Raw genomic sequence first — 15,746 nt, 5'->3', positions numbered from 1 at the left:
GTGACTTTTTTTTTTAACAAACATGTCTTTGAAAAAATAGAATAGCAATATTATGGACAATTAATTGACTTTCATATTTCTAAATATAACAACATGTTCGAATTTAAGTCATTTTTGATAACAATGAATAGTCACCTTCTTTCCTTCTGACAATGGTCCCTGCATCTGCTTCCTGCTTCTATTGTGTGTGATTAGGGGGGGATCCCTTTAGATCTCCCTTCAGATTTAAAAGGATTTAAAAGGTTATTAATCATATCTACGGTATCGCATCTTACCAGTGCAGCTGATCTTTTGCTGCCTGGGTCAACTATCACAAAGCTTTAGAGAACTTAACATTTCTATTATCAACAAATTGTAAATACGACATTTACATTGGCATTATTAATTTTTCACACGGGTGTATGGAGGCTGGACAGCTTGTTCCCCCCTCTCGCCCCTCTCTGTGTACAGTAGAGCCTCCTGTGCTGGCTGGACAGGAGGCTCTGCTGTACACAGAGAGGGGTGGGAGGGGGGAACAAGCTGCACAACCGTGTGGTTGAAGCTGATACCCTGGATTCTCTCCAGACACAGCTGTAGGGGCTCCACCATCCAGGACAGGAGGCTCTACTGTACACAGAGAGGGGCGGGAGGAGGGGACAAGCCGATACATACTCTTAGAGTTTGATTAATAGGGAATATAATATAAAAATATAGTACTAAAAATAAGATACACTCTACAGACATTCACAACAGCGACTGTCAGAAAATAGGACACAGCGGCTCAGACACCCGCTGAATGGAAAAGGGCACTTTAATGTTCTGTATGGCTAATATTAAAGCCAATACTTTAATATTCTTTTCTGTATGTTTAACAATAGTGGGTACTGGCCTAATTCGGCCCTGCACCCATTGTTAGGTGTTAATGTGTTGTTGTTAAGTGTGAATTTGTACCTGTTTCCCTGAGGTCTGACTTTTTTTCTGGAAAACCATAACTCTGGTCTTGTCCAGATTGACTGTCAGCGCCCAGGTCTGACAGTGCTGCTCCAGCAGTACCAGGTTCTGCCTAAGCCTCTGTTCTGTGGGAGACAGCAGGACCAGGTCGTCTGCAAAGAGCAGGAACTTGATTTCTGTAATTAATGCAGATCAGTAAATCAAGGAACAAAACAATTATTGCGCCCGGCTCCTCAATGGGCTTTGCAGTCCTAATGCGTTGGTTTAACAGTCCGGGTGTGGCAAGCCTCTAATGTCTCCCGACTTCGGCAAAAGGAACCTGCCTTTCATTGGAAGCATTAGTACCATGGTGAATCGGAGATTCTCAACCCTTACTTCGTGCGACTGGAAAAGAATTCGTGATCGGATCAACGAAATGCTTCTTAGAAGGAGGGGCTCTTTTCCTCTAGTCTAACAGTCTGTCCACAAACAAAACATTCCTGTTAGACAAGAGGAATGTAAAAAAACAATTACTTTTGTCAATGAAAACCGGTGTGTGTCTCTCTCTGCTGGATGTCTCTCTCACTCTCTGCTGAATGAATAAAAGCATTTTATTAAAAACATGTTTGCGTTTGTCTGGGTATTTTCTTTGGTCATTTTAACTGTTTTTCCATCTACTGTATTGCTTTGAGATGCCACTTTTAAAGGTGATATGTAAAATAATGTTTATTATTATTGTTATAGAGAAACATGATCAGATTTTCCCCGGTTCAGAAAAAAAGATCTAAAGTATACTAGTCTGTCACTTTTCTCATCCCCTCTTTGCTAAATGGCTTTTGAATAGAGTCACGTGAAGAGAGAGGTGAAACACTCCTACACAGCCCTGTCGCAGTACACGAATATAATTATATCTTATTAATTTCTTTAGATACGTGATTCTTTTAATACAGTCTTTTCTGTGCTCTTGAGGATCCTTGTGATATTTCGAGCTCTGGTTGAATGATAAGTGTCGCAGTTTAAATAATTTTCGTAGTTAGAAATTATGAAACACTCTGTTAAAAGCAAGGGAGTTTTTATGTACGTTGCAGTAAAAGAAAATGCCTGACAAAGTAGGGCTTGGACAGATTCCAAGTGCATTTTTGCAATTTATGTTGCAGTGTGCATTGTGCTGCTGTAATACAGTTTAAAATAATTAAAAGTCTAAACAGTATCAGCTTTATTTATGGGTTGCAATTTAAAAAAAGTCAAAAACCGCACTCAAAATGCAATTTAGAGCTTTCTGGCAAGAGGAGACACCCAAATTAATAATGTAAAATGCCACTGTTTGTGCATGAACAAGGTTATACTGCTATTTCCTTAGATACGCGATAAAAAAAAAATTGAATCCCCGGCGGAACCGGGCATCCATAAGAATCAAGTAATAGGTTTATTCCATGCTGAAAAAAAGAAGAAAGAAAACACATTCCATAAGAATCAGCGCTTTTATATATCGCCTTTAAAGGTGGCTTCTCAAAACGCTGTTATTACAGGATAAAAACAACAATAACAGCAACAACAACAATATTGTATTTCATTGCACTTTGAAAACCAAGTAATAACTTAACTATATGTGCAAACGTTTTATGATATGTCGCTGTTGTGAATGTCTGTGGAGTGTATCTTATTTGTCTGTCTGTCCTGGCTGTGCTCTCTCGCTCGCCCTCCCCCCCCACTCTCCCTCAATTCAATTCAATTCAAGGTGTTTTATTAGCATGACAGATGGGTACAATCAGCGTTGGGTATTTACTTTGCTTTGAGATGCCACTTTTAAAGGTGATATATAAAATCAAGGCTTTAACTTGCTTTAACTCCGCAAGTCTGAGTTCTTGTGTCTGTCCTATCCGAACCCGAAAGTATTACAATATGTATCTTTATAGCAGGTGGTGTACAACTTTTTAGCATAGATTACACTTTTCTAAACTGTATTTAAAAAATAAAAGTGATTACAATCTAATCTTTCCACGTTTGATCCCAAGATCCCAAGAATCTGCTTCATTTCTCATTAGATAAAAAAATGTTTAAAATGTAGTTGCTGGGGGACTCCAGTAAGGAGTATGGCTTTTGTTTGAACTGTTTTTATATCAAAAAGGATTTCACTGGCCTGTCAAAAGTAGGAAGACTGGTTATGGGTGTAACTTTAATACTGTATATTGAGGTGAATGAGTGCTCAGTTTATGTGTGACCTGTTTATTATATTTAAATATCTTGTAGTGACATCTAGAGGTGGTACTAATAACTGACAATGAGCAGGTCTCTGGAGTTGATCAGATACATCTTTGGACTGTAGATAATTATGCTCCTAAACCCACTCACATCTTACTTTCTCACAACATTTATGATTATATATGCATCTGGTATGGGTATTTGTATATGCTATGTGTATTTTGCCCAATATCACATTTAATCACCTGTCAGAGTGTTTATAATCTGCATCAGTGTGGCCTGGCTCTGGCTCTGAGGGAGGAATGAGTTACCACTGAAGTGAAATGGGCTGTGTTAACTGGAACTTTTTATTTTAGGAACACTTACAAAGAACCTCAAGGTGACTACCATAATGTAAAGGAACAAGTAATAGGTTTATTCCATGCTGAAAAAAAGAGAAGAAAGAGAACACAACGTTTCGGCCGTGAAGCCTTCTTCAGGTGTCACCTGCGCCTGTGGGTGGAAGGTTGCTGGTTTGAATCCCAGAGTCAGCAGAGGAATCCTGCTTCATTGGGCCCCTGAGCAAGGCCCTAAACCCCAGCTGCTCCAGGGACACCATATAAATGGCCGACCCTGCGCTCTGACCACAGTCTTCTCTCTTCCTGTATGTGTGCCTCATGGAGAGCAAGCTGGGGTATGTGAAAAGATGAATTCCTACTACAAGAAAATTGTATATGGCCAATAATGTGTATGTTACTGTATGTGAAATTATTTTTCTTCTTCAGGCTGTGAGTGAGAGTGAGACATTTGCTTTTATACATTATACAGTACATGTAGATATTTGGGTCTTTACAGTAAGACTACTGTAGCAGACCCTGTATCCCCAAGAAGAAGTGATTTCACGAGGAAGCCATGAGGACAGTGAAAATGAGAAATGTGCAGATTAGAAGAGGTTTTGTGGGGACAGACCTCACACTTCAATGTGAATAACCCAGAGACATCATGTGCATAATGTCCTTTCAGTTATTGTGGACTGGTAGTCAAAACGTGAACTGACAACACGTTTTTGAGCTTTCTTTTTTTAAAGAGTAATTGCCTTGTATAAGCATGTCTGATTTTATAAAGAGAAAAACACGATTTATTATAATGATTCCTTCAGGAGATTTCACTGATGAAATCACAGTGCTGTTACACTGGAGAGAGCAATGGCCAGTTCTGCCTCCCTCTTGTGGGCAATACTTATAACTGCAGTCTGTGTTTCTGTTTGATTAACATATATGAATGAAAAACATCCAGATCACAGGTGTCTCACAGTAGAGTCTGTGATCTGTCTATAGAAGCAAAATTTGATTGCATTCTATTTTACATTAACAAAAAATATCACAAGATAATATATATATCTAGTTATGCTAAAATATTGAAATATTTTATTTGATTATATTTATCTAGTTCAGATGGATAGCTGTGTCAGCTTGCGTTGGCTGCAAAGGAACAAGCAATAGGTTAATTCCATGCTGAAAAGAGAAGAAAGAAAACACAACATTTCGGCCATGGAGCTTGCTTACGGTGTCACACCTTCTTCACACCTGAAGAAGGCTCCATGGCCGAAACATTGTGTTTTCTTTCTTCTCCTGTCAGCATGTAATAAACCTATTACTTGTTCCTACTTATTATCTATAATGTTAATTAACATTATTTTATTTGTAATTTTCACTTTCATAGCTTATTAAGTTTAATACCTAAATACATCTACACATCCTTTCTGTGTGTTTATTACACAGCATTTATAAATAATGTAAAAACGCAGCTCTGTTCAGTGTTGGAGCAGCTCTGCAGCTGTTCTCAGCCTCAGTCCTCTGTGATTCCTGTTGATGAGTCAGAGCAGCTCCTGTAGAGCTGAGGGAGGTTTTTGTACAGACGTGTATCACTGTGTGAATGGAAAACTGTAACCACTCTGCCCACAGTAATAATCTCCTGAATCTTCAGCTTGGACTCCAGTGATTGTCAGTGTAAAGGCTGTTCCAGGTCCACTGCCACTGAATCGATCAGGAACCCCAGTATAACGGTTTGTTGCAGCATAAACCAGGAGCTGTGGAGCCTGACCAGGTTTCTGGAGGTACCAGTGCAGGTAGCTGGTACTACTACTGGTAACAGAGCTGCTGGTTTTACAGCTGATAGAGACAAAGCTTCCTGGGAGAACAGACTGAGCTGAAGACTGAGTCAGAACAATCTGCCCACTGGACACTGGAAGTGAAATAGCAACAAGAATTATTAATACATGCTTTTTATGTTTGTATATATACACATTTGTTACATTTCTATTGAAGTTCTTTAAATTGTAGATTTATTCTAAATTTATTCTACGTTCTTTCACACTTTGGTTAATATTGTGAAATTAAAGTTAATAAAATTAAAAAATAGAATTAGAGAACTATTTTCTTTAATCCTCACCTTGAGCAAAGAGCCCCAGTGTCCCCAGCAGTAAAATCAGTGGCATCATTGTCCTGTGTGTGTCAGTGACTCTGAAAGGGGCTGAACAGTGACTGATCCACACTGTGAGTCTTAAAGTGTTTGGAGCAGTGAGGCGGCACAGGTATGCAAAGATAAGTACTCTGACTTTAGAGCTATTACATCCTGGCTCCCCTTAGTTTGCTATTGCTCTTCTGCCCGAGACAATCAGACACCCTCAGCATGATCATTCGATGATGGACCTGATAACATCCTAATCAATCCTCAGCTGTGATTTTGTACCTTAACAGTTAGCACCCAGCTCATTTCATTGGTAAACTCACTGTCTTTCTCCAACTAACTTGGCAATTCTGACTTTACCCACCAGGTGACTGCAAGCAGTCCAAATCAGGGCTTACCTTTTTTCCAACATGCCAGACCCAGAGAGTGAGTCGGTGAAGAACTGAATTCTGCCTGAGATATTCTTACTGCAACAAACTAAATCTTCTATTTCGTGAACAAATTGTTAATTTTGACTGATCATTGAAACTGTGAAAGTTGGACTCTTTCTCTGCATTCTGAAGGAAGGAGACTCGGAGACCGCTTCAGAGAACACGTCAGGGCTATGAAGATTAAAGATCTCTCCAAGCCCATTGTTTCTCATTTCACCTCTGACGGCCATGACCACACTAATCTCTCCGTCTGTGTTCTCAAAGATGGGTTTCCGAACTCATACATCAGAAAGACCACCGAAACTAAAATTATTCTGCAGTTAGGATCACACATTCTCCCTTCCCTTAACGACAGATTACTGTTCTTTTAAATTTTCTCCATTCATTGGAAGTTTCATTTCACACCTCTCTGCACCCATTCTGACTTCACACCTCTTGATTGGCCTCTCTTTCTGTCCCCTGCTCCCGCCTCTCACTCCTCCTCCCTCCCAACCCTTGTTCTACCGCTACTTTACCTTTGCCTACTGCCCTGTCTCTCTCACACCTGAAGAAGGCTCCACGGCCGAAACGTTGTGTTCTCTTTCTTCTTTTTTTCAGCATGGAATAAACCTATTACTTGTTCTATTACTATATGATGACTGGCAAGTGTTGTGGAGTGCTGTGTCTTTTTTCCTTTAGTTCCTTCTCTTAAGTGTTCTGTCTATTCCAGGTGTGGACCAGACTGCACACATCCATTCTGACTGTGTGGTAATTGATGAGCATCCAGGCATTTAGACACACTGTATGATTCTATATGTGAAGAAACTTCTGCTGTGCCAATTGCACTAATAGAGATAGCTGTTAAAATAATTTTCAATCAGAGCAATCCAATTGTTAATTATGATATCATTGATGCATTTTCAAATTCATACTATACTATATCATACTATGTTAATCATCACATTCCATTGGAATATCCCTTACTGATGATGGGACATGGCATACACTAAATACCTTCAATACATCAACTTGTACCATGTATAAAATAAAAACACAGTTTACACAGACATGTATACAGTACATGAAAATACCTAAAATATAAGTAAGCATCAGTCATGTTTACTGTAAATGGAATTCGAGAGAGTGAGAGAAAATGTGAGAGAGAAACACAATTTCAACAATAGCATCACTGTGTAGCAGCATTCCGAATACACCAATGAGACACTTGCATCGGGCGGCCAACGGCGTAACTATGCAGCGCTCGTTATTTTGACTCGCACTACATAATTCAAACAAAAATATACTGAAGGGTTTATGGTTTTAAAAACACATATTTCAAACTCTCGTAAGACGCGAACCCACTGTACTGTATATTGTATTTTGTATATATGTGTAACTTATGAATCTTTTTTGTATCTCTGTCATTTCAAGCACACCACAAAAATGAAAAATAATATAATCACAGTTATTATAATAGTATGACTGAATTAAATGATCTTTTGTAAAAGCAAAATAAACTTATAAGTGCACCTGCAGTAGGTCCCAGCTGCAGCAGTGCAGTCGCTGTGCAGTCCTCCTGAGGGAGGTTTTTGTATGACTGTGAAACACTGTGTGAACAGAGATTTACTGTTGATGTAGTGGTAACTCTGACAGTAATAATCTGCTGCATCTTCAGCCTGGACTCCTGTGATGGTCAGAGTGAAGTCAGTCCCAGATCCACTGCCACTGAAACGCTCTGGGATCCCAGTATAACGGTTAGTTGCTGTATAAATCAGGAGTTTAGGGGCTTCTCCAGCTTTCTGTTGGTACCAGGCTAGGTAGTTGTTATTATACACTGCAGGACTGGTCTTACAGCTCACAGTGACTGTCTGTCCAGAGAGAACAGATTTCACTGCTGGAGTCTGAGTCACAGTAATCTGTCCACTGGATTCTGAAAACAATACAAAACAAAGTAATTTAAATTTATTTTAGCTATTTTACGCCTTTCTGTAAAGCTTATTTACATAATATCTTAACAGGTATACAGTATACTGCAGATATCAAAAAGTATATTTAAGTAAACACCTATCCAGTAATTCATTATAATACATACTTTTTTGAACGTGTAAATAAATGTGCCTCAGAAAACACATCTGCTACTCTTCTGTTGAAGCTCTTTACATTTTAGATTAATTCTAAATGTATTCAGTTCTTTAAACTTTAACTTTTAACAGTTAATATTGTGAAATTAATGAAAACAATATAAAAATAATAGAATTAGAGAAGTATTGGTTTTAATCCTCACCTTGAGCAAAAAGCCCCATTGTCCCCAGCAGTAGAATTAGTGGCATCATTGTCCTGTGTGTGTCAGTGACTCTGAAAGGGCTGAACAGTGACTGATCCACACTGTGAGTCTTAAAGTGTTTGGAGCAGTGAGGTGGCACAGGTATGCAAAGCTCCTTCCTGTATACAAATCCTGTCACAGACAGTTAGAAAAGGCCTGAGTTAGGAGGTCAGGTGCAATCTGCAAGGGTTGGGTCTGTTATGTGTATATAATAGTGTAACACATATGGCCACCATTGATTGTGAGAGCCGGCTTACCAGAGCAGTGACTTTGCTGCCCTTCCCTGTAATAGCAGGACCACAGCCGCTGGGGTGAGGGGAGATCTCTCTTTAGCTCAACAGGCTGGGTCCCTGTTGAGAGATGCCGGAGGCCTGGGTTCAAGTCCCTGATGGTGGGGGGCTGACCTGATGCAGCAGCAGGTGAGGGTGCCCACGTGAACCCCTTAGACTTACAATATGTAGTGCATAAACCACTAGATCAGTACTCTGATGTTAGACCTCTACCACATTTAGACTCTGCATATACACCTCTTAAAAACAATAGTCCTTTCTTTAAACATTCAGAAAGCACTGATCCAGCAGAGACTTGCCTTCCCCTGGGGGCCCTCTTTGCCAGCACTTGGGGATCCCAGTCCTCCGCTGGCCTGCTACAAAACCTGCTATTCCTCTGTCTGATTATTCCCGGCGAACTCTCCCCAGTGACTCTGCTGTCTACTTTCCACACAGCTCCTCTTACGCTGGTCTCCCCACCTTCTCCACAGACAGGTCCCAGTCTGCAGACTGCAGCCTTCACTCTCTCTCAGCCCAGTCAGCCCACACATCTCTCGCTCTCTGCTTCCTGCTCACTGCCCCACCTCCATCTGATCTCTCTGATCTCCCAAAGATCCCTGCAGTCCTGAGCTCGGGGCTCAACCTGTTATTTCACTGCAGGGCTTAATAGCAGCTGCAGCACAACATACATGGTGTACAACTTATTGATACAACACCAGAACATGTATAATAAACTATTTGTCTTAATAGAATATATTTGTGAAATGATCTGCTGTGATAGGAAAGATTGATCATTCACTCAGGGATTAGCAAGATAAGGCTTAATAACATCAGAGTTAATATATTTCACATATGTTAACTCTAATGATCTCATATCTCATAACATATATTGAATATAAAGGCTGTTGTCAACCTTGTAGGTTATATAATTATCAAACAGTTAAATCACATTTATTCTCTCATACAAGTAAATATTCTTTCACTATCATGAACTATCAAATGTGTGTCAATAAAATTTTTGGCATACTTACATTTTTTTTGTGTATCTGAACTTCCCAAAGATCTTATGATGGGAAGGCTATCTATTTTGTAGGACTTTGGAAAGATGTAATACTGTGGTTGGGAATCTTCCAGGATGTTCCACTTGTTATTTAAGATGCAGACCAGAAGCTTGGGGACCACATTTCAGGTGGGTTTTAATAGAACATTAGGGATATGACTGCCAATTGTGTGGTGATTCATCACAGGACTATTACTATATGATGACTGGCAAGTGTTATGGAGTGCTGTGTCTTTTTTCCTTTAGTTCCTTCTCTTTAGTGTTCTGTCTGTCCCTCTATTCCAGGTGTGGGCCAGACTGCACACATCCATTCTGACTGTGTGGTAATTGAACAGCATCCAGGCATCTAGACACACTGTATGATTCTATATGTGAAGAAGCTTCTGCTGTGCTAATTGCACTTATAGAGATAGCTTTTAAAATCATTTTCAATCAGAGCAATCCAATTGTTAATTATGATATAATTGATACATTTTCAAAGTTTTTATCATACTATGTTAATCATCATATTCCATTGGAATATCCCTTACTGCCAAACTTTTATTAACTTTTTATTTCTGTATTTTGCTTGTGCAAAATATTCTCCCCATGTTCATATGGGTTTCCCACCAGGTGCTCTGGTCTCCTCTCACAGTCCAAATACATTGTTAGAATAACTGGCTGCTGGGAAAATTGACCCCAATGTGAGTGTTTATGTATCTTTTTGTGTCTGTCTGCCTAGCAACTCTTCCAGAGTGTATCCTGCCTTGCACCCTTTTGCAAGTAATGCAAGTCATATAGTTTTACAGAGGGTTCTCAATTTACGTGAAGATTGTGTTCCGGAAACCCCTGCGCATTGTACATTTAGCGTATTTTTAACAAATTTTTCCTATTTAAAATAATGGTAAATGCTATTGTTGCGTCTGCACGCATAAGTTTGACTCTACTTACACCCTATAGATGCGAATGATGGGACGTGACATACGCTAAATACCTTCAATACATCAACATGTAGCATGTACAGTATACAATAAAAACAGTTTACACAGACATATTCATGGGCATACATAAAATACATAAAATATTAGTCAGCATCAGTTATGTTTGCCGTAAAGGGAATTCGAGAGAGAGTGAGAGAAAATGTGAGAGAGAAAAAAATTCTCAACAATAGCATCACTGTGTACCAGCATTCCCAATGCACCAATGAGATACTTGCATCGGATGGCCAACGGAGTAACTATGCAGTGCTCGTTATTTTGACTTACACTACATAATTCAAACAAAATTATACTGAAGGGTATAAAGTTTAAAAACACATATTTTAAACTCGCTTAAGACACGAACCCACTGTACTGTATTGTATTTTTTATGTATGTGTAACTTATGATTTTTTTTCTTTTTTTGTATCTCGGTTATTTCAAGCACACCAGAAAAATGAGAAATAATATAATCACAATTCTTTTAATAGTGTGACTTTATTAAATGATCTCTTATAATAGCAAAATAAACTTGTAAGTGCACCTGCAGTACGTCCCAGCTGCAGCAGTACAGTCACTGTGCAGTCCTGCTGAGGGAGGTTTTTGTATGGCTGTGTAACACTGTGTGAACAGATTTTTACTGTTGATGTAGTGGTAACTCTGACAGTAATAATCTGCTGCATCTTCAGCCTGGACTCCTGTGATGGTCAGAGTGAAGTCAGTCCCAGATCCACTGCCACTGAAACGCTCTGGGATCCCAGTATAACGGGAAGATGCATCATAGATCAGGAGTTTAGGAGCTTCTCCAGCTTTCTGTTGGTACCAGTGGAGGTTTATGTTATTATACACTGCAGGACTGGTCTTACAGCTCACAGAGACTGTCTGTCCAGGAAGAACAGATTTCACTGCTGGAGTCTGAGTCACAGTAACCTGTCCGCTGGATTCTGAAAACAAGACAAAACACAATAAGTGTAGGAATTTAATAACTGGAATGCTTTAATTTCTTTTACCTATTTTACACTTATATGTAACGCTTGTTTACATAATATGCTAACAGCTATATACTCCATCACAAATTTAAAACAATGTTTACATCAACACCTAGCCAAGTATTAAATTATACCCTGAGCAGAGATGAAGAGAGTCCAGAGGAAGATGGTGATGAAAGTCATTCTTGCTGTGGGTTCTGTTACCATGAACACCAAGAACAGCTCTCAGTCATGAAGTGTTAAACTCACAGGGCTATAAACACTCCCAGAGCACTGAAGCAGGTGCTGCCAATGCAAAGTGTCTCTCCTATGCAAATTGTCTTCCTGGGCTCAGCAGCACTTGAAGCCAGTCAGTGCTGGAAACACAGGCTTAATGCTGTGTGTTGTGACAGAGCAAGAGGAGCAGTTCAGCATGAACACTCACAGGACAGCAGGACTAGACAAAGAGCAGCTTTATAAGGAGCAGAGGAGGAGACAATCAGCTGAGCCCTTATTCCACTCAACACAGCTGGAATGGAGTGGAGTGTGGAGTTGGCTCTGTGTGTTCAGACATAAGTTAATTTCTTCTTAATGTTCAGCAACACAAGTCCCTCCTTAATTTCAGCACTTTGTGTGTAAGGCTGGAGAGAGAGACTTTGACATTGATCTCTGACTTCAGGGAGAGACTCTGGAGGAATGTGCCTTCTGGTGGCACCAATGTCTTTTCAGTGGAAATACATTTATTGGAACCTCTTCTATACAAATACATACTCTATACATACTTGTCTTGTCACCTGAAAATGCAGCCTGAAGAATCATTCCTATCCATTGTGTTTCAGAATGGAACTTATGCCTCTCTTGAGTTCTTATATTAATATATCAAACCAGGTACAAGCTATTCAGAGGCAGAAGAAAGTTTACAAATGAGGAGGCTAGTGGGCCATCTTGCTCTCTTGGTTTCCATCAGCTTATTAGAAGGCTGTGGGTTGAAATCCCATATAGACCACTACACTTCGTCCAATTTGCTCCAGTAAAACACTTGGCTGGATCAATGGGCTGATTTCATTTTAACAGCTGAGTTAATTGGTGATTATTGATTATCAAAGGTGCTCAACCTGTCTCTTCTTGAACGGAATAACCTTTCAACACCACAGGTGTGACAGCTTGTTCCAAGCATCTACATTTCTGTGTGTAAAGTGGTACCTCATGTTCTTGATCATATATAAGCTCTTTCCACTCCTATTGCTTTCCCCAAATCCAGCCTTGATCCAGGTGTTGAAATAGGTCTTGATCAGTCTTGATTTCTCTCCTGTGTTCTGTTTTCACTGTGAATAATGTCTGCAGTGCATGTGACTTCATTCAGCATGTTTTGTAAAATATTTCACGAGAAGCTACTTTACTGTCACAAACTGGACAAGGGGATGGTGTTCTTAAAGAACAACAGGGTTGTCTAACTGGAGCAGAACCCTTGCAGAAAGAGCTTGAGAAAGCAAGACCTGCCTTGAAGCATTTTTGTTTTGTGAATGTACAGTACTTTATGTCACGGTTGTGGTTCAGCAATCTGTCCCAGATTTGTTGTAAGACCCTATGTGAGGCAGTAGAATCCAGAAGAGACAGGAGGTGGACTTCAGGGAAGACACGAGGGTTTATTGGTGATACTAGTGATCAGTGACAGTACATGAACAGGTGCACAAGGGAACAATCAAAGGCAACCAAGTCCAAGCAGGTCCACACATAGGTCAGGGCACAGTCCAAAACTTCGATATTAGACATCCATCCAGAGATGCAAAACTAAAATCCCAGGGAAGGGGGAACACAAACACAGGAACATCACAGGATCCTCCGGGCCCCGGGATGAGGGATGAGGGATGAGGGATGAGGCCCTCAGGCAAGCCATAGCCTGGTAGTAGTCAAGCCTCTAAATATCCACAGCCCAGTGCCCTGGAGGCGCTGGGGTTATATAGGGAAAGACAAACAAGGCACACCAGGAGAACATACAAACAATCACATGGAACTAATGACAAGAGAGTAGTGGAGTGCTCTCTAGAGGAGGGATGTCAACCATGACACTCTATGTACATTTTTCTAAGCTCAATACATTTTTTTATCTCCAGAAATCCAAAACCTTGCAAAAAAGAGAACCAAAAAGCCCCTCTCAGCTCCAGTTGTGTTTTCTGCTTTTAATGATTTCTTTTCCATGCTCTTCCCCTTGAAGCAGCTCCTTGGTTGTCCACATTAAAATCAAGTATCACCCTGGTTTCAAGCAAGATATAATCATATTAAAAAAAAGATGTACTGTAGCTCCTGCAATCTCTATAACTGGCTACTACAATATTTGAGAATTAAATAATTAAATATAATTAGAAAAAGCATGTCTTTGGCTCCTCTCTATAATATTTGCAGATTTCCATGAACATATCTACAGTACTATAATAATAGAGGATCTTCTACAGTGAATGCTATGAAACAACCACATGATAATATAGAAGAAATTCTGTATCATTTTTATAGAAAGGGATTCCACATTTTCTGCTAAAATGAGGTTTGGATATTCACAACTGGTCAGCAATGCCTAACAGCTTTCTAGATTTAGAGAGTTTCTCCCCAGTAAGGAATTTTCTGTAGTCACTCCTTCTCAAATACAATGAGATTTGTAAATTTGCTTTCCGTTCCAAAAAGGTCAAATGTCATTATAGAGATTTGTAATAGATTACAGATCTGTATGTATTTTGGAGTTTCACTGTGGCACCTGAAATGTAACCTATTGAATCTGCAGTAGGAGAATCCTCTTGTGGGCATGTCTGATACCTTGTCCATCTCCAAAGTTGGTGTGTTCAAAAATGTCATCCCAATTGTGGGCATTTTTCTAATAGTGTCCCTCCCTAAAGTAGGCGTGTCAGATATAGGGTCACTCCCTCTATAGGTGTTTTTGATACCACATCACTCCCACCTGTCTGTTCATCTTTAAATGATCAACTAGTAAGAGCTGTTCAATCAGAATTAACAGTTGGCAAATTGAGGGCAGGCCGCCTTAAGACCTACGTGCTGACGCTGCACAACTGAAGTCTGATAAAAGTCTGAACAAGCAATAATATCTGTGGTTATGAACACGCACTGGAGGTGCAGAGCTCAGCTGGAATGAAAATAAGCAGGCTGTGTTCCTGCAGCCCCAGAGCTGGGAGCCACTGCTCTGATTTATTTTCATACCCAGGGAAATGTGAGAATGACAGACTTGCCCCCGTGGATCCCTTCCTTCTCCCAGAATTGCTCCTTGAAGAGCAGGAAGAGTTCAGTCCAGCTGTGGTAGTGGACACTCCGCAGGGCCTCTTCCTTGTGCAGGAGGAGAGGGGGGTTAAATCTGATTTATATGAGGGTCCCATAACTATGACATGGAATCCAGGCACAGAGAAACAAGACCTATAAGTGCAATGAGGCTGTTAAAGATGGAACTGTAACAGTGGTCTGTAGGTCATAAGATGAACCCTAGAGCTGGAACAGGTCAGCTGGTGAGCAGCAGGCAGGAGCAGCAAACAGGCAAAGCACAGACCAGAACTGAAGTCAGGAAACAATTGCAGCTCTGAGCTGGAGAGACACATCAAAGGAACAAGGAAACATCTGATGGTTTAGGACTACAGAAGCAACCCAGGTACACAGTTAAGTGAAACTCAAGGAAAATGCAAAGCCAGAGTTGAGACAAATCGGGTCAATAGTCCAAGGAGAAACACAGACACAGCCAGGAACAAGGCAGTGGCTCAGAAATGAAGCTCTATACTGGAGCCCTGAGCAGAGCTCAGTCAGACCTTAAACAGCCTGCTTCACTAGGAGATGGGGAGGACGTGGTGATCCACAGGTGAAGCCGGCTTCCTGTCTGACTGCATTTCCACAGCAACCAGAACTACTCAACTCCACAGCGCCACCGTGAAGACAGGAGAGACAACTGGTACATTGTACTAGCAGCCAGACCCAGACATCACAGTGCTCCTGAGCTGATAAAACTGAAGGAGAATTTCTTTAGTTTCTTCTAAAGTTTAAGAAATAAAAACTATCCAAATCCAACTATCTTTAAAACAGGCCAGTGGTGTTTCATTAGTACCAGGAGATATAATCTTACACTTACAATGTATCTTTGAAGTATTCAACTGTAAACAGAGGAGAATAAAGACTTTAAAGAAATATAAAAAATAGGGTTTTTCAAAACGTT

Source organism: Lepisosteus platostomus, chromosome 16 (assembly GCF_059453375.1).
Source record: "Lepisosteus platostomus isolate fLepPlt1 chromosome 16, fLepPlt1.hap1, whole genome shotgun sequence".
Lineage (NCBI taxonomy): Eukaryota > Metazoa > Chordata > Actinopteri > Semionotiformes > Lepisosteidae > Lepisosteus > Lepisosteus platostomus.
This window is presented reverse-complemented; position numbering follows the sequence as displayed.